The sequence below is a fragment of the Cupressus sempervirens genome, chromosome 9, assembly GCF_028749045.1.
Source record: "Cupressus sempervirens isolate cs-2001-9-10 chromosome 9, ASM2874904v1, whole genome shotgun sequence".
Classification (NCBI taxonomy): Eukaryota; Viridiplantae; Streptophyta; class Pinopsida; order Cupressales; family Cupressaceae; genus Cupressus; species Cupressus sempervirens.
The window spans coordinates 755,418,556-755,442,934 of NC_143126.1; positions in this window are offsets into that span (position 1 = coordinate 755,418,556).

Sequence of the window (24,379 nt, forward strand, 5' to 3'; positions counted from 1 at the left end):
CTTGCCATGGCCTATTCCTTAAATACACCTTTTGAGCCTCATACCTTGTCTACAATTCTTACATATCAATCTTCTCATGCACTGCATGGTTAGGGTTTAACTTGAAAACCTCCCTAATCAATTCTTGTGAAACCCTAAAAATATTATCACCAGAATGATTCTTCACTATCCTAGTTCTTGGATCATACTTCTTTGACATTACTGCAAGTAAGTCATCATCAAAGAAAACCCCTAGGATAATTCACTTGCCAATGTCAAATTCCCATACATTATTCAAAAGAGTGTCAAGTTTTCTTTCTACAAACCATTTACAAAATAGCTCTAAACCTTTGACAAATACCTCAACATCTCTCAACTAGTTTTCTTTGTCATAGAAACCTTCACTAATCAATAACCTAGGGTTATTTGGTATGAATTCTTTTCCCTTAGAAAATTCATTTATGGATTGGGGCATTTTCTCAAAAAAATTATCATGCACAGCCCTTTTTAAGTAATCCACTTTCTCTGAGAAATCCCTTTATGGGGGCATATTGAACAATTATCTTACTATGACTGTATTTTCACAATTAATCAGAAATTCAGACACTTACCCAATTTTCCTTTTTATTTCTATGAAAAATCATTAGTAGAAACTCAAAACCCTCAAAAAATGCACCTTTAGCTCTAGATATCTTTGCTCTATGAAAATTCTACAACCTTTGTTTTCAATAATGAAAAATTAGAAGCCTTATTGCAAATTTAGCCTCACACAAAATAGCATTGATTAAAATTAATATCCCAATAGTCATATTTCATGTTGTGCTAAAGAATTTAAAATACATTCATTGATCTTCATAAATTAGATGACTTAGTTTTAAAACCAAATGACTATGTTACCCTTTCATGAAACTAGCCATGCATCATCAAGGTGCTTCCCCACATTCTTTAAAGTTCAAGCAGTTTCAAATTACAGGAAAGCATCGATTATTGATCTCCAAGAAATCAAAAATTATAAAAAACCTTAGTTGTCACTACATTTTCCTTTAATATTTTGGGCCCACTGAACATTCAACCTCCAAATAATTATACACATAATACTTCTTGGAAAATGAGCATAAAAAATTTGGCATACATTCTACCTCAACATTACCTAACAACCTTTGGAATGACTAACCACACATGGCCACATATTGTAAGGTCACTTCCTTGCTTTCTCTAAAACTTAAGTATCTTCATAAAGTGGGAAAGTGCCCATTGTCAATTTTTAGATGATTCATGGTTCTACAAGATTCACTTTATTTGAAACCAATCATCAACCATATCTAATGAAATGAAGCTAATTTTCCAAGTGTTTTGACACTTTTCTGACTATTATGACATTGTTCCAACTTCGTAGCCCACAACAAAAATGACTTCAACAATTTCATGTGTCAACAAGGTGCTTTCCTACATTCTTTAAATTTTAATAATCTTCATATTGTGAGAAAGCACTCACCATCAATCCTTAGATGATCGATGGGACAACAAATCCTTTTAATTTAGTCCTAGTTACCAAATTGATCTAATGAAATATTTCCATATTTCCACCATGTCTTGACAGCCTTCTGACAACTGTAAGTTGTTTTGACAAGTCCATCCTTTTACACCCCACAATGGAGATGACTTCAAAAAATCCAAGTGACAAGAAGTTTCTTCCCTGCATTCTTTAAATTTTGAGTAGTTTCAAATTGTGGGAAAGTGACTCTCATCGATCTTCTCATGATCAATGGCTAAGACTTAAAGAACATAGGGTTAAAGACTTTCAAAGGAATACTATGTAGGTTGACTCATGATTAAAACCATGGCTAAAGAAAAAGTTAAGATAAAATTATTTTTAGGAAAATATTTTAAAATAATAGTGGAAAATTTGGAATAAAGATTTTCTAAGGTGAAAAAATTGTTCCCACATATTTTTAAAATGAACCAATGGAGCCTTATTTTTGGAAACCTAGGGCATAAATGATACTAAGTCTAACATGAAAATTGAGGTTTTTTCTGAGGGCAAACAAGTTTTAACATACATTACCTCTAATTTCAATGAATCAACTAGGTTTTCAATGTAAAATACGATAATTTTTTTGGATGTGTAAAACCAGGCCAACATAGCCAATGTAGATAGTTTACTAAGCATCTCTATTTTAGTGTCTTCTATTGATGGTTGTGGTGTGAAGCTCATCATATTTGCAATCAAAGTCTCAAGGGATGACTTTGAAGAACTTGTGGCTTCTCTACTTGCATATTTGACTGGGGTAACCAACTATGTCTCTGCAATATTATGACTATCATCAACTGATTTCTCTACTTCATCTTCTTTTTTACTTAGAATAGAATCTACCTTGGTCTCTCTGTGTTTGAGTTGTACTAAAAACTGAGATGTTTCCTATGTAATTACTTTCCAACTATCTTAGAGCTTCTTATGCACTCTCTTAAGCTAATCTTCTAAGTAGCCAAGTCTTCATCTTTATTTTCATCTTCTCCTTTCCTCTCTTCAACCTTTTCTTCCTTATCATTTTTTATCTCTTTCCTCTGATCTCCTTTATTTTCTTCTTCCTTATCTTCATCATCAAAGCTAATATAAACTACCAAATTTTCAACACTTGGGTCTTAATCCTTAAAAGGATCTTCTAACGTATCTATTGTGATATTTTTGTTATCAATGTTCATGGTATCTATGTTGATTTTATAGGTAGTGCCTTTGTTGGTGGAGTTTATATTTCCTTGTTTATTTCTACCTCTTTAATCTCTATGTCCTTTACTATTGCTATTCCTAGTGTAGATGATGAAGGTTTTGTTGTTCCCCTTAGCATTGTGCTCTCTTCCTCTTTTATAGGTTCAAAAGTAGATAAGATTATTTTGTCTTCTAAAGTCTTCTACACTTTAATATCCCTAAAATCTTCATGACCTTGATGATTGTATCCTTAGTTTCTTTATTTACTTCTTCGTAATTGCCTCCCATGATCAAGATTTCTCTTAATTCACCTTCAATTTATCCTTAATTCTTCACTCAATCAAATGGTGCTATAATAATCAATTTCAACCTCTAAATCAACTTCAATTTACTTCTCTATTAATTATACAAGTACGCAAGCATCAAAAAGTTGTTTCCAGTAACCAAAGAATTTCTTTCTCTTTGTGCACTTATATATGACCTCAAAATGTTATGTTCACTTAACCATATCTTCCTTACATCCATATCTACCTACTATTAATTGTGCAAACCTTAATTGTTTCTCTAAGCGTTCAAATAATTTTCTGATGCTAATTTCCCTTTGTTTACTATGAAATAAGGTATTCAAATAGATAGGGATTGGTTAGCAACAATTACTGATTTCAACTTGTTTTTAGGTGTTTCACTTGATTTATTTTCCACAAAATCTTGTGAACTTGTTGGAGTCTTCACCTTAACAAATGTCTCATTGAGATTTTTTACTTGTTCATTCACATTTTCTTTTTGATTGTTGCTACTATTCTCATTCCTTCTAACATTGTTCACATTCCTTCAAAATTTTGGGGTTCTTGTGTTGTTCCTCGTGTTACTTGGAATTTGTACATTGTTCATCCTACAAAATCTTTTTGTATGTCTCATATTGTTGCAAATTTGGCATGATATCACATTGTTTTGATATCTAGATCCTGACTAACTTATCTTTAATCTACAAACTCTAATAATATGTTCAAATTTGTTGCACTTATAACACATAATAACATTTCTTATAACATTGGTTCCTCCAATATGTCTACTATCTGCAGGATTAGTACCTTGATGCATATTATTATTAAATCTTGGTTTTCTACACTCACTAGCTCTATGTCCAAAAGCCTAACAATTATAATAATAACCACAAATAGGGTTGGTATACTTACCTATATAGTCCTTGTTAGAGTAATAAGATATTGTCCTACTAATTAAATCTTTTTTGATTTAATTATTAATTCACTCATTAACTCTAGTTGCTTAAGCTAAACTTAGGCATCAAATAATTAATTCTATTATTAATTATTATCATGCAACCTAGGGTTTTCCATTTTTATGTGTCTTGATCTCCTTTATAAGGATGATCTCTATTTGTAATTATTCATTATGTTTTCATATTATTAATATATTGTTTATATTTTCAAAGTTTCAAAGTCAAACCCTTGCCTTTTCTTGTCTTTTACTTCCTCATGGTAGGTTTTTGCATGTAGGTGATCTACTAGAGCTGTGTATTTGTATTTCTCAAATCCTTCATAGTATTAGAGTTAGATATTTTGCAACTTGTTTGGTTTTTGTGAAGCTATAAAAATAATGAGGTTTTGAGTGAATTGGGTCTATGATTTTAAGATTTTTTATTTAAAATAGGGGGCACTAATATTTGGTACACTTTGAGCAAAAATGTACCTCACTGTTGAGCTCGCAATGCCCAAAAAGTCATATTTCATATAAGGCACATCCAATTTGGACATAGTTGAATTTTGGGGCAAAAAAATTACTCCCAAATTGGGCATGTTTCCTGAGATAGCGATATTATTATTTGAAAAAAAAAATTGATTTTTTAAGAAAAGGTTGCAAAAAATTTGCAAAAAAAAAAATCCTTTCAAAAGAAGGCATTTTTTTTTTAAATTCATGCAAACACATGCTGACATCAGAAGACATAGTGGTGATATCATCAATTTTTGTGATAAAATTTGATGGCCTTCAAACCGTCATTAATTTAATTGATTTTATCATAAAGAGTAGTCTAGGGGTTGTTTGTGATATCTTGAGCATACGGTACTGAAATTGGGAAAACGAGAAACTGTTGGAAAGGTGAATCTAAGACCATCGCAGCCATGGAGTTTATTCTATCAAATTTTTCTAGTATAGTATATGTTTTTACTATTGAAGTTTGATGATCCTTTTTGATTTATCAAGAGCATAACTTACTCAAGTTTGCTCCATTTTTTGATCCAAAAGAAGCATCTGAAAGGTCTCTTTGAGATCTTTCCAAGTTCTCTATCATTTTCATCATATTTTCTCAAAATTACACATGATACTCATTTGAATATTTTTTCCTCTTCATTGGATAAGACTTCTTTCTAGTTGTTGGGGTTCATTTTTTTAGATTGTGGGGGGTGTTTTTTTATATTCTTGTTTCTGTCATTTAAATCAGCAAACCAAAACTATTCAAAAACAAACCCCTTCTAAAAATATGGTTGAGACCTCTTCTTTTCTAGAACTTCTGGCCCCTCATAACTATCACACATTGTAATCCTTGATGACATGGGTTTTCTGGTCAAAAAGGTTGTGGCCTTGTTTAGACATAGTGCAACAAATTTTACAGAGGCCTTCTAAGGTCATGTAGCATAGGAACAAGATGGATGAGACATGGAAATCCTTGATGACATGGATTTTCTAGTCAAAAGGGTTGTGGTCTTGTTTAGACATAGTGCAATCAATTTTATAGAGGCATTCTAAGGCCATGTAGCATAGGAACAAGATGGATGAGACAATGGGGTTGATTTCTTTATGGGTATCTGACAATCTACAGTTTCATCTTGATGGGTGCAATACCTTTCTAGCTATGTGGACCAAGCTTAATGGCTTTTTTGGTATAATGAATAAGTTAAGGACACTTCATATTGAGATAGAGCTTACCTCTCTTGTACTAGATTATTTACCTTCCATTGAGGACTTCTTAATGAAGTTCAAAAAAAAAACATCTTTATTGCAAGGTTGTGGCAAGATCGAGACTAACACTGGGTGCATTTATCTGATTCTTTCTAAGCTTCATGGAAACTTTCAATTTTTTTCTTCTACCTTCAATTACACCATGGATACTTTAGGTACTAGATTTTTCATGCCATCCTTTGAGGTTTTTTTTTTATTGTTTTACTCAAGAGAAAACTAATATCTCTTAGTTGGATTCTCTCACAAGCTCATAGAATCATGCATTGGTATCTCAGACATCTTTTCGAAAGAAGGAGAATAAACATAAGTTGCATCCTATAGAGTATAATATTGATTCTATCCCTCACCTCTCAATAGACCCACCTCCTCCTAAGGGGGATAAATCAAATCTAAATAGACTGAATTGTGCTTATTGTAATAATTCCTATCATGATGATTGACCATTATGAGAAGAAGTTAGATGGCTATGTCAAATAGGATTCAGATTTGATAGCTCTCCTTTAGAAGAACAAAATTGATATTCCTTCTACTTATCACAAATTTTCTTCATTATTATCATTTCAATAAGATGGTAAAGACATAGGAAAGGGTCATGCATTATTTGAAACTACTACTCCACATTCTTTTAGATGATTACTAGATTCAAGTGCTTCACATAATATGCCATCTTCTTAGCATTTGTTCTCTTCTTTTGAGGTTTTTCCTACTCCACATATTTTGATGGGGAAAAACACTATTATGACTATTGTACATGGTGGATTCGTGTATTCATGAGATCTTAGAGAAGAGTGCAAATAGAATCACAATAAACTAATTTAAACCCAAGAAATCATTGTCAAATAGAGACTCTACATGTTAGAAATGCTTTAGAATAACTAAGAGAGGGGGTGAATCAGTTATTCAAGGTCCAAATGTCCTGATAAAACTTTTTCACTAAGTATAGTGAGCCCATTTAAATTGCATCCAAGCTAAAATTTTATCTTAGCAAGTTACTGTAAAATTAACATGCAAGAATAACACATGAACGATCAACACATAACACAGTGATTTATGTAGAAACCCAATTTGAGAAAAACCACTAGTAACATGCTACTCAATTCTAAATCTTCTAAAGTGATGCCCTATGAAAGGCCTGCCTATTAAAAGCTACAACACACTACTAAATGTCACTTGGTTAAAGGATTTCAACCACCCTATTAAAAATGGGTCCGATTAAAGGACTTTAGAACATTCACTTGGAATGCCACCCTATTAAAGAATTTACAAATGGTTGTTAAACCAACCTAAGTCCATAGGATTTTACCCTAACTAATACAATTGCAAGAGAGTGACAATAAGGGCTTTTCACCTGATACAACTCACAACTTATCTTGCAAATTTCATATCTCAATTCATCTCACAAAATTATTTGGTTTTCAGTCTCTACAGCTCTGATAGCTTGTCCTCCTTCCAAGATTTGTCTTCTTGAGTCTCCATGCTAAATGTGCCAATGCAATCACCTCTATGGTCACCTATCGAAGTAGAGTCTCTGTGCTTTTTTCTTCTCTCTCGATGCCTTCACCTTGACATCCCACCAACCACTTCAACAACTCTTGCTTCTTGACTTGTAACTCCTTAAATAGAAGTCTAGAATACTTTTCCAACTTGAATCTTCATGCTTTTAATTCTAGTTCAAATGGATTAGGTAAGATTCAATGAATCTACCCCTTATCTTATTTCTTCTACAAACATCATGTAGAATCATCCTGAACACACTCAAAAATGGTTTACATAAAATTCTATGCCACCAACTCATCATCCTTATCTTCCATCTAGTTCACAAAATTCAAGGTTATAAACTTTCTTGACTCAAATCTGGTGAATCTTTGACTTTTCAAATAATGTAGTAGCTCAGCACTATTAAATTTATAATACTTGGCACATACTATGTTACTCAGCACAAACTATGTTTTACTAATGCTCGGCACCTACTATGGATTCACTCGACATCAACTAACTTTTTTTGATGCTTGGAACCTATTACTTTCTTGGCACATAAACTTGCTTAGCTCTTTCTGTTCCACTCAACACACACTAGATTTTACATTTTCTCACCACTAACTAAAAATATGCTCGGCATGAACTAGTTTTTTTGGCACCCACTGATGAATTTAGTCAAGCTTTGTAGAAAGCCTTGTTACAACTTATTCTTCTAAAGTTTCTAAGTGTGGCCAACCTTTGTATCTTCAAGTGTATTTTCAATACATCATTTTACCATTGTCTTAACTGATCCTTGTACTTCATTACAAAACCATAACTCAACCCTTCCCTTAGGTACTTTTGTTACATCTTGTTGATTAAATTCTCTTCATCAATCAATTAAGTGATAGTACTTGGATCTTATAAGAAATTATCATTCTAGCAAATAGTAAGTTTGACATCAATGAAAAAATAATGATTGAAAACATTCTTTATCAACAATATCTCTCTTTGCAACAATCTCCCTTTTTCAATAATGATATTTTCAATCAAATTTCAACAATCTCCCTCTTTGGCATCGATGGCCAACCAAACTAATCAACCAATTTATCAAAGTGCTAACTAGGTTAAAACAACAAGTCAAATTCCAAAAAGAAATTTGTTACCATTTCTATTTTCATCAACTTTCATATCTCCCTCTTTGCTGATACATTGTCTTCTCTTTTTTTTGCTACTCCCTCTCTGATCTACTATCCCGATTTCTTTGCTTCAACTTCTCCCTCTTGGCTTTTGTTTCCTTTCTCCTTCCTTTCTATTATTGTTTTGCTATTTCTTCCTCCATATGTCTTATCAATTTCTGTATGACTCTCTCTTTTCTATAGCTTACCACTTTGATCAGTGTTGTTCTTCTCTTAGCTGTTATTTCTCCCTTTACACATTTGATTTTGTAGATTTGATAAGTTTCTACTATTTCTCCCTCTTTAACAACAATGCCAAAGACTTAGCATTAGGTGTAGACTTTGAAACTTCCAACTTCTCCCTATGTCACCATGCTTGTGATTGATTTGAAACTTTAGCACTTTAATTACTTTAGGAAAAAAACCTAAAGTAAGTATCATCTGCATCAATTTATAAGATCTTAGCAATCAACTCATTTGATGCAAGGCAATCTTGTTGTTTCTTAAATAGCCTTGGATAGGGATATTATCCCTAACTTACCTCTAATATATTCAAATGCATCTTTAGGTAATGGTTTGGTGAAGATAGCAACAATTTGTTCCTTTCAGTTGACATATTCCATCTTCACTTGTTTGTCTTCCACCAATTCTCTTACATAGTGATATTTAATTACAATGTGCTTTGTTTTAGCATGCATCATAGGATTCTTTGATATGTTGATGGAACTTGTGTTATCACAATAGAGTATCACAAGTTTAGTCATTTCTTCCTTCATACCTTGCAACAAATGTTTGATCCATACAATATTGGTGCAGTTGATAACAGCAGCAACATACTTAGCTTCAGTTGTGGACTGTAAGGTACAACTTTTCTTTTTGCTAGTCCAAATGACTAATTTTTTTCCTAAGAAAATTTATCCTCCACTGGTGCTTTTTCTATCATCAATATTAACTCCCCAATTTGCATCAATGTAGGCTTTCAACTCAAACTTTTCACTCCTCTTGTAGTATAAGCCAAAGTCATATGTTCCTTTTAAGTACCTCATTATTCTTTTTACTATCTGTAGGACCAAAAAAATGGGTTAGAAGCATAACATACTATGAGCAAATCACAAAACTCAATCAACATTTATTAACACCCACTAGTCTACCATGAAAGCCAAACTAATTAAGAAAGCAATAGAAACCCCATTTTTCATTTGTAGCTCCCATGTTCTTCTTTCTTCTCCAAATGATTGTAGCTCCAAAGTTTCCTATAGTGTACACAAGATTGAAGCCAAAGCCTATGATATGGATAATGCCATGAGAATACTAGAAGTGTGATTTTAAGCTTGAAAGAGAGAATGCAACATGCAAAGAAGTAGAGACTCAAGGATTCAAAGATTTGGATTTTCAAAACTTAAGCATTTGGATCCGAAATGAGAGGAAAAGTGTCCATTTTATAATTTTCATGTAGGGTGAGAGCATTGGATTTGTCACCCATAGACATGCAATGTGGCAAGAGATTCCTATGATGCATATGACAGAATATGCCAAATGTAAGATTCTATGACACATGAGAGTCAAATTTGGCTAAATGTGGAAGAGAATCTATGATGCGTCATAAGATTTCTCAACCCACTTAAAGCCAAGAATCTATGACAAATAAGCCAAATAGGGACATGCGTAAGAGGTAATAATAATTCCTATGACACATATGATAGAATATGCCAAAAGTAAGATTCTATGACACACGAGAGTCAAATTTGGAAGAGAATCTATGATGCATCATAAGATTCCTCAACCCACTTAAAGCCAAGAATCTATGACAAATAAGCCAAATAGGGACATGTGTAAGAGATAAGAATATTTCATTATGACATATCTCAGCCAAGTGTCAAAGGAGAATCCATGAGGTGTCACATCCAAGTGTCATGATGATGAAATATTTTATGGAATATTTGAATTAAAAATCCTTTTATTCCACAAAATAAGAATTAGTAGAAAATGGAATTAATGATGGAAAATAGAACTTAGGAAATTGTAAATTTCCATGGTTTGCAGATAATGAATCAATTAATTAATATAATTAATTAATTGAGGATGATAATCAGGAAGAATAATTAGTGAGATTAATAGAATTAAATTATGGGTTATTTAATCCTATAGAGAAAATTAGTAGATGATTGGCCAAATTGATTAAATGAATGCAACCATATCTTTTGATGAAAATGTGACGATGATGGATATCAAATAAGATGATGAAAAGGTAGACCAAAGCCTAGTCAAATTAATTGATAGATCAAAATTGATAACATGCCAAGGATACATGACATGAATTAATTGATATGTAACATTTAACCGACATTGTAAATGCTACAAGATTGAAATTGATTGATAAGGTTTGATCATAATAACACTGACGAACAGTGTCAATATTATTAAAATGGTTGATGATGCCATGATCTGACATTGAGAGCCTCAACAATGTCAAAGACTGAATGATATTTTGAACTATTACTGAGAGCCATGATAGTACTAAGGTCAGATTGATAAGATTGATAAGTTGATAGGTTTCCAAGACACTAAAAGCCACAACAATGCCTAGGAGCAGATAAATGATGATTGATTTGGGATGTTTGATATGTTTTGGGTTGATTAGGACCAATTTTGAGTGATTCTAAGTTTATTTGGGGTGATTTCGAGTTGATTTGATATGATTCTGAGTTGATTTGATATGATTCTGAGTTGATATGAAATTGATGTGAAAGGGGATACAAATGACAAAATATGGTCAATCTGGCCAAAAGATCAAAGTTAGTAGAATGAGAAAATGGGACAAATTAGTATGAAGAAGTGATGAGGTTGTAGATGCAAACCATTTTTGAGCATCTACATTTTGCCCCTCTTTGATAGAATGTGATTTAGAGCGTTCTATCAAAGAATAACTGATGAGAAAACCACAACATGCCCCAGTAGGGATGATATATATGGGTGCCCCCTCAAAAAATTGACTAAGATAAGCATATGATAAGTCAATTTATCGATAACAAGAAGACAAAACCATAGCAACTAACAGAATGAAAATCAGAGCTAAAATGTGAAAGTTATGAGGCCTAGAGTGTAGACCCGAAACTGTGCGTGCATGCCCAAAATGATGTAAAGATGTCATAACATGAGGGAAATCATCAAAAATGGTCATATTTGGTCAAATATGATGAGACAAATGTTAGACTGAGGTTGAACTAGGTGGAAAGCCATAGAAAGTTGATTGACAGCATAGGATGATGTAAGAATGCATGAATGTAAGATGAAGATGATTTGGTGAATCAGAAGACATGATCATGGTGATGGAGAATGAGATGATGAAGAAAGATGAGATGAGGAGATGTTAGTATAATGGAAATACTTTTTCTTCTAGAAAGTGCACTATATGTCAAATGGAGCTTTATTTTGATATGGCAAATGGAATGCAATGCATCATGGCATAAAGGGCCAGAGCGCAAATGCAAGCCTTTTGTGTAAACAAGCATGATGCAAATAGAGAATGACCTTGTCCTTCCTGAGGCATATGTACATGCCCCAGACTCTCAAAGGTACATTATAATAGACAAAAATGGAAAAAGATGACCATGAACCATCCTGGCCACTCTCATAGATCAATTTATATCATCGAGTAGCATAGGGACATGATCAAAGAAAAAACAAAGCAAAAATAAATCACTCACTAAACAGTGTGAGCCAACAACTATTCTTGTCCATTATTACATTCTTGTTAATATTTTAGGTGTGTAGATAGTGTTTGACATGTTGATAATGTGATAGTTCTGGTTGTGGATTCAGTTGATAAGTTCATAGTGACATGTTGGATTGATTATTGGTTCATGCTGCACAGATATTGTGATTGGCATTGAAGCATAGCGCTTTGATTTTCAGTCTGCAAAGCGCAAGTGTTTATGCAAAAGGGGTGGTTATCCATAGTGAAAATGTGCAAGGTTTATTGCAAATTTTTGAGGAGTTTTGTGATTTTTAGGGTTTTGTGGAGATATTTGATTTTTTTGTGTAACTGATTTCTTCAGGTCATTTTATGATTTTTAGGTTTTTTTCAGGACATTTTATGATTTTTAGGGATTTTTTTAGGATCGTATTTGAATTTTTCAGATTTTTTTCAGGACATTATGTGGTTTTTAGTGATTTTTTTTTAGGATCATTTTATGATTTTTAGGGATTTTTTTAGGATCGTATAAGCATATACAAGTGTTAGCTCCAATCTGTTATGCGATAGATCCAATGGATAAAAAGCACTTAGGGGTATGCCCCTAGTTCAAATTCAAACTTACGCACCATGTAGGTAATATGCCCCCAGACAAGACGCAAATTATGTACAAAGGCCAATGATAGAGTGTGTGTGTGTAGACTAGTGATGCTTAAGCAAGGTAATGAAGGACATTAACCAGTTCGTGAGCCATGATAAGGAACCAAGGATGTCTTGCAATATGAAGGATATGATCAAGGAATGATAGAGGGGGAAAAGACTAGGTGGAATCCTGATAGATGGAGGAGCAATAACTGATTACACATGGCACCTATTTGCCAGGTTTTCACCATGGTACTTGCCCAAAGTGCCTGTTTGCCAAGTTTTCACTTTTGGATGGAATTTTTCTCTTGACTCAAATTTTTGTGCCAAGATGCCTATTTGCCAGGTTTTCATCAAGGCATCCATTTTTTTTCTTTTTTCATGACTTTTTGCTATTTTTTTTGTATTTTTCAGGACTTTTTGCAATTTTTTTGATATTTTTTCATGACTTTTAGATGGAATCAAGAATGAGAAGATATATGTTGTTGATGCTACTAGCTGATGAGCTCTAAATCCATGACTGACCATAACTACATAGGATTTGTTCTAAATCTGTAGCTAAAATCAAACCACTAGAAAAGGCCTCGAGATATACCATCGTGTACCATATGTAAGACAATGTCTATCTCTCACGAATCAAGGCATCTAAGGATATGTGGGATGTCACTAATGATGACATATGCAAAGGCTTGTTGGATAAAGGACTGATTTAGTTTATTGGACAAATTAGGTAGCTAGATTTGGGGATAAACAAAGGGATATAAGGGAGGGTTGGGAGGGTTGAGACCAATGACCTTCCGCATGAATGCTGATTGAGAGAGATCCAAAAGACTTTGTGGCATGTTGAATGTTGGAACATTGATATTCATGGCATCATCTTTTTCATCTTGTATCCTTGGGAGCTACTTAGCTTTTGATTTTTTATAGTCTAATGGTGCCTTTAGATTTTCACCAAGAGACCTATGCTTGTTATTTCTTTCTCTTTTTGCTTTGTAAGTAGAAGGTGCAGTAGGCTCCCCAAAGTATGTCAATGTGTTCTCTTTAGGAGAAACTACTTCTTTATAATCTTTAGTCATAATGCCTTCAAAGTCTATTATAAGAGTGTCATCATTGTTGAATCGATCAATGTGTTCTCTTTAGGAGAAACTACTTCTTTATAATCTTTAGTCATAATGCCTTCAAAGTCTATTATAAGAGTGTCATCATTGTTGAATCGATCAAAAATTGGTGGTCCGCGATGGTCCCAATCCAAAGGTTCAGGATAACTTGAGAAGATGTCATCATTAGTATTGAATGGGCTTTGGTTGTAGGTAGATATATGTGTATCTGATTCAACTAGGTCATTGGGGTTATGCTCAGAAGCTAGAGGATTTTTGGTTTTAGGTGGGATATCCTCAGATGCCTTTTCATCATTCAAAACATCCATAGTCTTACACGTAGGTACCATAGTACTAGGAGGACCTATTCATAATGGTTTAAATCCAAGCCCCAAACTAGGAGGTTGTCCTTTTGTAGTGATGGGTTCAATGATTCCTTGTCTCTGAGATCCAAGACCACTATAGCCATCATAGCCTTGTTTTTGCATGATAGTAAACCCAAGTCCATACTTGTTAGGAGATATCAAAGTGGGTTCTCATTCTTCTTTTGCTATCTCAATACATACGGATGTATTCTCATTGATAGAAGTATCATTCTTTGTACTAAGCTCTAAATGTTGTGCTTGAAGTGGTTGTGATTTACCATGAGATTGGGGAGAAACTAGTGACTCCCTAATGTGAGAGACTTGAGACATAAAGTACTCTCCACACCCATTGTCTTCAATCTTCATCTTTTCCTTGGCTTTACTGAGTAGTATATTAGCATCCACATACTTAGAGGAATTCATGGGTTATGCTTCATTATTTGTTGGGATTTGGAATGTAGTAGCATCTCTTAGATTAGTACAAAATTGAAAAGGATCTGGATCGCCAGGGATGGTAACCTCTACATTGGGATAGGAAAACTTTAGACATTGATGATATGTAGAAGGGACTGCTTTCATAGCATGAAGCCAAGGGCATCCTAGTATCATGTTACAATTCATTTCTATATCTAGGACATGGAACAATGTATCTTCAATAGATGGACCAACTCTGATAGGTAATGTGATGATGCCCTTGGAGAAGCGTTCACCATCATCATAAGCTTTTATTGTGATTCTTCAAGATGGATCCACATCATCTTTAGAATAACCCAAATTTTTAACAACCTTAAGAGTACAGATGTTTAGTCCTGCTCCTCCATCTATTAAGACACGTCTGACTTTGGCATTATGGATGAATACTTCAAGATAAAGGGGATCATTATGGTTAGGTTTGTCCTTAGGAATATCACAGGGTGAAAAAGTGATATGTTGTGATGCGGATAGGTTCTCAACCATGGCTTGGAACTGGGCAGCATCAATGTTATCTAGGACTACTAACTCTTTAAGAGCTTGATCCAAGATCTTTTGGTGTTGGGGGGATGCACGCAGTAGGTCCAAAATGGATATTTGTGCAGGGGTTTTGCCAAGTTGTTCAACAAGGCTATAATTAGCTGAAGTAAGAGCAGTAGGTCTAGATGGGGGTATAGGTCTAGTAGAAGTAGTAGGTCTAGCTAGGGCTCCAGGTAGGGTAATCTTGCTACAGCATGTACTGACAACACAACGAGGGTTTTCAGCCTTTAATATGAATGTGGATATGCGAAAGTTAGACTCATTAAAGCAATTGATGGTGTAGTCATAGCTAGTACATGTGTAATTCACATTACCTTGCGAGTTTGAGTTTTAACTTGAGGGTTTCTCTTTGTCATGATTACCCAAAGGATCTTTGAAAATAGTGTGATCAAAGTTGGATCCTAACAGTGATGGATCAACTGTGATGACACCATCATCAATAAGGTCTTGTATTGCATGTTTCAGTTGGAAGCATGATGAAGTTTTGTGTCCTTTGGTGCAATGGTAATCACAATACTTTTTTTCATCCCACCAATCATCTTTAGTCAATGGTTCATCTTTGATTAGGGGTAATTGTAGGAATTTATTACTCAGTAACTATTGTAATGCAATCTCAAGTGGTATCCCCAATGGTGTGAATTTCTTGTCTTTGGTTCTAGGATGTCTTCGAGGTTTATCTTGCGTGGGAGTCTCAATTTTCTATTGTGGAGCTGATGTTTGATTAGAGGTTTGCGAATTTGTAGGGTTTACACCTTTCAAAGTCAATTGAGGTTGTGATGTGCTAATTGTTTGAGCATCCACAATACCATCATTAGTCACATTCTTGTTTTTGGAGAAAAAATTTTCCTTGTCATTAGACGAGTCGGTGTTTTTTTTTTCTTTGTTTATCTTGAGGACTCCCTTATGGATAAGAGCATCTTCAATACTAGCCCCTTTTTTCATTAGTTTAGAAATGGTGCTTGGACTCTTGATTTTGAGTTCATACATTAAGTCTGGGACTAAGTTTTCAATGCACAAGTGTACTTGTTGTTCTTCAAGGATGTCTAATGAGCATTGACTAACTAAGCTTCTCCAATGCACTAAGAATGTGATGAATGATTCTCCTGTCTTTTGTTTAGTTGAGCACAAATTAGAAAGTGTCACCTCATTTGTGATGTTAAAGGAAAAGTGGGAGATAAATTTGTCTGCTAGCTCTGACCAAGATTTGATATTACTAGGAAGTTTGGAGTACCACTCAAGTGTAGGCCCACCTAAAGAATGAGGGAACAATCTCATAAGGTAAGTGGGTTCATCACTGAGTTCAGTACATGAAGCACAAAATTCTTAGATGTGATCAATAAGGTTGCCTTTTCCTCAATATTTTTCAAACCTTGGAGCTTCAAAGTGTTTTGGGAATGGAGGCATATATAGACTTTTACCAAATGGGTTAGGACGTAGGTTCCTTTCCATATATAGAGCCTATTTCTTTTGGACTCCCAATGCCTCAACTTGTTTAGAAAGTTGTTTGAATTGTTGTAGTAGTTCTTCATTGGGTTTTTGCATGATGGTCTTTCCTTCAAGTCTTTTGTTTCTATGAGTAGACCGTTTTCTGTGACAAGAACTATGCCTACTTGGTTCTGACATTTCTGTGTCTGATGAGTCTGATGAAGTATCACTAGGTGGTGAAGGTAAGTTGGCACCTTGAAGATAGAAAGGTCCCTGTTATTGGGGAACTTGTTTTGGTATTTGATGTGGCACTTTTTGTGGGATTGACTGTGATTGTTGTACCATGTGTTGTTGTTGTGCCGTGTGTTGTGGTTGTTGTTGGGATACCTCTATATGTGAGACCATGTGTGTGCTTGTTGTTCTAGAGGTATCTGTCGAGGTTGTTGTGGCACATGTTGTTGTTGTATCAAATGTTGTTGGTATGTGATTTTTTGCTCAAGGCATTTTTGGTATTCCAACTGTTGCTTGAGTTGCTCTTGTTGTTTAGCAAACATCATTTGTTTTTGTTGGAATTTTTGCTGAAATTATTGTTGATAAATTGTATATAATTCAAGTGGGTCCACATGGGATTGCGTGTTAGGAATGTTGGATGTTTGCCCCACTTGTGGTTGTTGTCATTTCATTTGATGTTGTTGTTGATATGGGGGATGTGTGTCAAGTGGATGTAGACTTGGTTGTTCCTTGGAAGTGTTGAGTCCTTGTACCATTTTAGGTTGTTTTTGTCATGGGGGTTGACTAAGTCCTCGATAATTGAACGTCAGGTTTGTATTGTTGTTTTGGTACCTTTGTGTTTTAGATGTTCCTACTTGCGACATCATATTGACTTGACTATGAGATGCATTTCTATTGGGAATTGGTGTAATGTCAATAAGACTTTTCCCTTGTGTTTCCATAGGGATGGTTGCGCTTGATGTTTCACATGTTGTACTTGTGAGAGGTTCTATAGTGTTTGATGTCGTAGCACTGGGTAAAGTTAGGAGCAAAGGTGTACTTTGTTGATTTTCCTCCAAAGAAGGTATGTCTGGCATCCCTAGAGCATGGGTCCCTTTAGGTGCATCTTGTTGTTGCATCATGTGACTAAAATCAAGTCTTAATGTCCTTTTGGGGTGTTTAGGGATTGGTGGTATTTCATCAAACAAGGGGTTAACATTGATGTGTTCAAATGTACTTTGGAGGATTTCAATTTTTGGTTCTTGATGGGGCCTTATAGGTGCCATTATTGTGTTTGAAAACTCCAAAGGTTGTGTTCCCTTATCTAAGTCCAAATTTATCATGGGTTGGATATTTTCAATTGTTGTGTTGGTTTGATTTTTGGACCTAGGACCTTCCAAGTTTGGGTTAAATTTGACAATTTCTTGTGCTGCCAAACATTTGAAGTTCTTGCAAAAACTTTTGTCTTGACATGCCCTAACCATTTCTTCATCAGTGATTCCATAATCAGTGTTAGAGTCATCACTTAGGTGTACAATACCTTGTTGTATATTTGATGTGTTAGGTTGGCTGAATTCAAATGAATGTGATTGTTCATCTTCAGGTGAGGTTGGTACACTTCCTCCTCCTAGTGGCATTGGCATGAATATAGGTTCAAAGTTGGGACTCCATTAAACCATCCCATGTGTGGGAGAAGTGTTTGGAGGAAATATCATGGTAGGTGCATTGTTCAAGTTTTGTTGTGCCATAACTTGATTATGAGGATCTTGCGGATACATATTCAAGGGGTCTGATAGTAATGGTTGTGATGCCTCAATTTGGTCTTTGTCAAAGTTTTGTTGGATTTTCTTTCTCTTTCTTTGTCTTGGACAAGGTTTTGGTTGTGCTTGTGCCTCAGAAAACAAAGGTTGATAGAGTTCCTTGGGTCTCTGAGCTGATTGTCTCCTAGTAAGTGCTGGCATGATACCTAAGAGTGCAAAGAGTGGTGGGTATGCAAGATATGATTGTTTTTAGGATTTTTAATTATTTAGGAATGTTATGAAATGTGAAGAAATTCTAGATGAATTATATTTTTTATGTGCAAAGTGCAAATGTCCTAGGGATGTTATGCAAATGCAAATGCAAGGTGATGTTTTGAAGTTTGACTAGAGGAGATGAAAATGACTCTAAGGTATGCAAAATGATAATTAGGGTTATGTTTTGGAGTTCCTAAGGATGCTAAAGGTTGATGTATGTAAGGTATATCATGCAAAGGATGATTTTCTAGGGTTTTTAATGATGTTTGGGACATGAAAAATGAGGGTAAATGCTCAAGAAGACAATTTGGTTGATGGACAATTTGATAGGGTTTGGTAGTGAAAATGATGCTAAGGATTTTGATCAATGCAATATGAAGGGGATATACCACTATGGTAAGTCAAAATGAAATTTGGGGATGCTAAGGATATGATTATGCTATGACAAGGGTATATGGAAAGTTTTGAACTTAGATAAAATATTTTGAAAGTATGATGCATAGGAGTTTAACCTTGTGATAAAGGACTTTGGATCTTGACCAAAAAGTGACAAAAATATGAAAAGATCAAATTTATAAAAGATGAAAAGGTCAAATATATCAAGACATAGACAAATTTTGACCAAAGAAAATGATAAGAAAATATAAAAAGACTAGTCAAGATCCAGTATCCGTCAACACTAGGAGATACTCTAAGACTCATACTTTGTTTAGATTTTTGACTAAATTCAAAGGTTTTGGGGGTTCAAAATGATGTTTAGAGGACTCAAAATTGTGGTGATGCTGAGAAGATATGTGATATGGACAATTCCTATGATGAAAAAGGGGATTTTTGGTGAAAGATACAGTTTTGGGTCAAGTGTAGAACAAGGAGGTCTAGAGGCTCCTAGATGCAGTTTTGGGGTCCTAAAGTGCAGTTCGGAGGCCAAAAATGGTCATGCAGGTACCCAGGTGCACCCTAATAGTGCCAAGTGTTCCATAACAATACCAAATATGTCATTGATGAACTTAGAGCCAATTTGGGCTCAGTTGGTAGTTTTTGGGCGCAGTTGGTAAGCTAGGAAGAATGTTTGTTGATTCTGAGGGGTATGGTTACCAAACTGACATGCCAGGAACCTAGGATGCTAGGGTTGATGTTAGGATGGGTTGGGAGATGAAAAATGAAGGTTATGACATATATAATGATTCCTTAAGTTAAGGTGATGACAATTAGGTGTTGTAGAATGCAGATCTAGGCAAGCTAGTGCAAGGGGAGCTAACCAGGTACCTAAGGACACTGTTGAAGCCCCAAAATGTTATCTGGAACCCAAAATTAGATCTCAAGACCACCAAGTGTGACCAGATAGTGTAGACTACATCAATGACACATTTGGGTCCCAGTTGGGCGCAGTTGGTAGTTTTTGGGCACAGTTGGTAAACTGGGCTGAAACTGAGGCAATTTTGGAAGCTATGCTTTTAGGATTGATGTCACGGAGAGGTAAATGGTAGAGGATAGTGTTAGGGCTAGTTTGGATGCTCAAAATGATGATTAGGACACCTAGAATGATGGATAAAGTGGTCAAGATGATGAATAGGTATGCAAAGATGCAAGGTGGTGAATGCAAAGTGCTGATTTTGAGATGGGAATGCAAAAAGTAAGGAAATTAAAACTGAACCTAAATGGATGCAATATGAAAAGTAATAGATACTAAATGAGGACTAAAAGGTGCAATATGAAGTCTATATGATGTAAAAATGAAGCCTAGACTAGGGTTAATGCAAGTGAAATCTATGCAAGTGTGAGATCTACGTTTTGCCAAGCACATTTAAGAGCACAAGTCGTCATGTTTTCCAAGGTTTGAGTGTGTTGAATCAATTTTTGCAAAGTTTGATAAAGGTTGAAATGTTTTGGCAATGTGTGAGGTTTTGAAAAGTTCAAATGATATCCAAGGTGTAAATTTAAAAGTTTGGCTTTTATCTTGATTATGTTTTACACACATGCAAGACACATTAAGACAAGAATAGCTGTTGTAAAAAGTTAACAAACACACCACAACCTAGGCTTTTAGGACTGTATCCACTAAATTCCTACTTGAACTAAAGTTTAGTCATGCTTATCCAAAGAAGACAACCTAGGATCTTGGCACCACAAGCTCCCCCTTACAGTGCACTCACTTCTCAGGGCTACTAAGATCTGCTTCCCAAGGGGCATGACTTCCCAAGGGATTATTGCCTCTACTAAGGACCACGAGAATGTTGGATGTCTTCACGGGCATGGGTGACCCCTTAAGCCAGTGGATAGAAAGGATTTTGGCCACTAAAACATGGTTTTTAGTAAGGGCATTCCGTTCAACAAGTTAATGATAAACTTCCGTAGAAGGTCTCCCATCCCTGAGAATCGGGGTTTGACGCACCACAAGGGTACTGGAGGAGAGCTATCACGCAGCAATACCGCTGATACAGCTTTCACTATAATCAAGTTTTATATAGTAGTTGGAATGTTGACCTAGCTTTGGCCCATTACCACTCTGAGGTCATCCCCTGGCATACCCAATATCAAGTATCTTGGTCCAAGGCAGGCCTCCTATAGAAGTTACACGGATTTCTCTTACACCCAAGATCCATGAATGGCGAGGGGAGAGGATACATCCAATGCAACTGCTAGGGATCTAACACTATAGACACGCCAATAAAAAAAGAAAAAGGTTCTTTTTAAGCACCAAATCAAATGTTATCTAATCTAGGAAATCCACACACATAGTTTTGAAAGACACACAAAGTCTTTGACAATGTCTTGGCAAAGCACACATCAGTAGTTTGTTATGATCATATCTTCATTAAACAATCACCACATGCTGCAAATAGATCATTAGTAACACAAAATCACCTAATATATGTCCTAGAGAATGATAAGATCTTGAAATGCAGATTTTGATTAGTGCATGTGCTTACTATGAACCTAGGTGTGCTCCGACAATGCAAATTGCTTCCCAGAAGGCCAAAATGGCTCTGATCATCCCCAAGTGTGCCTAGATAGTATAGACTACATCAATGATGTAGTTGGGGCCTAGATGGGCACAGTTGGTAGTTTTAAGGCACAGTTGGGAAGTTAAGTGTAGGGTGTGGGGAAATGGGTGCCTAGTCAAGACCTAGAAACTAAAATTTTCAAAGCTACACTCCCAAGTGTGCCAAAATAGTGTAGACTACATCAATGATGTATTTGGGGCATAGATGGGCATAGTTGGTAAGTTGAAAATAGCAAAAAGAGGCTTTTGTGTCTTCTGGGCTGCTAAAACTGCTCCTAGGGGTCCCAATTGCGCCCTGACAGAGCAGAGTGTGCCATAGGGCAGCAAGCTAATAGAATGCATGAAACAATAGCATATAAGAATTTTATTGGACCCCCTAATTAATCTAGGTGTGAAAAGGAATAGCAGATAGTCGTTATACCTTTCCAAGTGAGTTCCTTCATTGCACCTACAAGCACAAAACAAGAAAACCCAAAGTTAGATATGCATGTTCACGTCGGGTTCACCAAATGTAGGACTAGGAAAATGAGTTAGAAGCATAACATACTATGAGAAAATCACAAAACTCAATCAACATGTATTAATACCCACTAGTCTACCATGAAAGCTAAACCAATTAAGAAAGCAATAGAAACCCCCTTTTTCATTTGTAGCTCCCATGTTCTTCTTTCTTCTCCAAATGATTGTAGCTCCAAAGTTGCCTATAGTGCACACAAGATTGAATCCAAAGCCTATCATATGGATAATACCATGAGAATACTAGAAGTGTGATTTTAAGCTTGAAAGAGAGAATGCAACATGCAAAGAATTAGAGACTCAAGGATTCAAAGATTTGGATTTTCAAAACTTAAGCATTCGGATCCGAAATGAGAGGAAAAGTGTCCATTTTATAATTTTCATGTAGGGTGAGAGCATTGGATTTGTCACCCACAGACATGCAATGTGGCAAGAGATTCCTATGACGTATATGACAGAATTTGCCAAATGTAAGATTCTATGACACATGAGAGTCAAATTTGGCTAAATGTGGAAGAGAATCTATGACGCGTCATAAGATTCCTCAACCCACTTAAAGCCAAGAATCTATGACAAATAAGCCAAATAGGGATATGCGTAAGAGGTAATAATAATTCCTATGATGCATATGATAGAATATGCCAAAAGTAAGATTCTATGACACACGAGAGTCAAATTTGGAAGAGAATCTATGATGCATCATAAGATTCCTCAACCCACTTAAAGCCAAGAATCTATAACAAATAAGCCAAATAGGGACATGTGTAAGAAATAAGAATATTTGATTATGACAAATCTCAGCCAAGTGTCAAAGGAGAATCCATGAGGTGTCACATCCAAGTGTCATGATGATGAAATATTTTATGGAATATTTGAATTAAAAATCCTTTTATTCCACAAAATAAGAATTAGTAGAAAATGGAATTAATGATGGAAAATAGAACTTAGGAAATTGTAAATTTCCATGGTTTGCAGATAATGAATCAATTAATTAATAAAATTAATTAATTAAGGATGATAATCAGGAAGAATAATTAGTGAGAATAATAGAATTAAATTATGGGTTATTTAATCCTATAGAGAAAATTAGTAGATGATTGGCTAAATTGATTAAATGAATGCGACCGTATCTTTTGATGAAAATGTGACGATGATGGGTATTGAATAAGATGATGAAAAGGTAGACCAAAGCCATGGTCAAATTAATTAATAGATTGAAATTGATAACATGCCAAGGACACATGACATGAATTAATTGATATGTAACATTTAACTGACATTGTAAATGCTACAGGATTGAAATTGATTGATAAGGTTTGATCATAATAACACTAAAGGACACTATCAATATTATTAAAATGGTTGATGATGCCATGATCTGACATTGAAAGCCTCAACAATGTCAAATATTGAATGACATGAATGATATTTTGACCTAGTACTGAGAGCCATGACAGTACTAAGGTCAGATTGATAAGATTGATAAGTTGATAAGTTTCCAAGACACTAAAAGCCACAACAATGCCTAGGAGTGGATAAATGATGATTGATTTGGGATGTTTGATATGTTTTGGGTTGATTAGGACCGATTTTGAGTGATTCTGAGTTGATTTGGGGTGATTCTAAGTTGATTTGATATGATTTTGAGTTGATTTGATATGATTGAGTTGATATGAAATTGATGTGAAAGGGGATACAAATGAAAAAATATGGTCAATCTGGCCAAAAGATCGAAGTTAGTAGAATGAGAAAATGGGAAAATTAGTATGAAGAAGTGATGAGGTCGTAGATGCGAACCATTTTTGAGTGTCTACACTATCATAAGATGATTTTCTCTTGGGTTTACAAAAAATCTTCCCACTATTCCAAAATATAATGCAATGTCCGGTCTACAATGTACAACATACTACAAATTTCCAATCATTGATCTATACATTGTTTGATTTACTTCAGCTGACTCATCATTCTTGGATAACTTATGTCCTATTACCATTGGTGTACTGATTGATTTTGAATCCTCTAAACAAAATGTTTTGAGTATATCCTTGATGTATTTTGACTGAGTCTCAAATATTTCATGTTTTAGTTGATGTACTTGCAATCCAACAAAGAATTTGATTTCTCCAAACATTGACATCTCAAACTTATGTTTCATCTGATCAGCAAAATCTTTGCATAGTACATCTTTTCCTCCAAATATTATATCATCAACAAAGATTTTAGATATTTGAATATCTTTACCTTTTTCAATCTTGATATATAGGTTGTTGTTGTCCTTTGTTCTCTCAAATCCAATCTTCACTAGATATTTGTGAAGT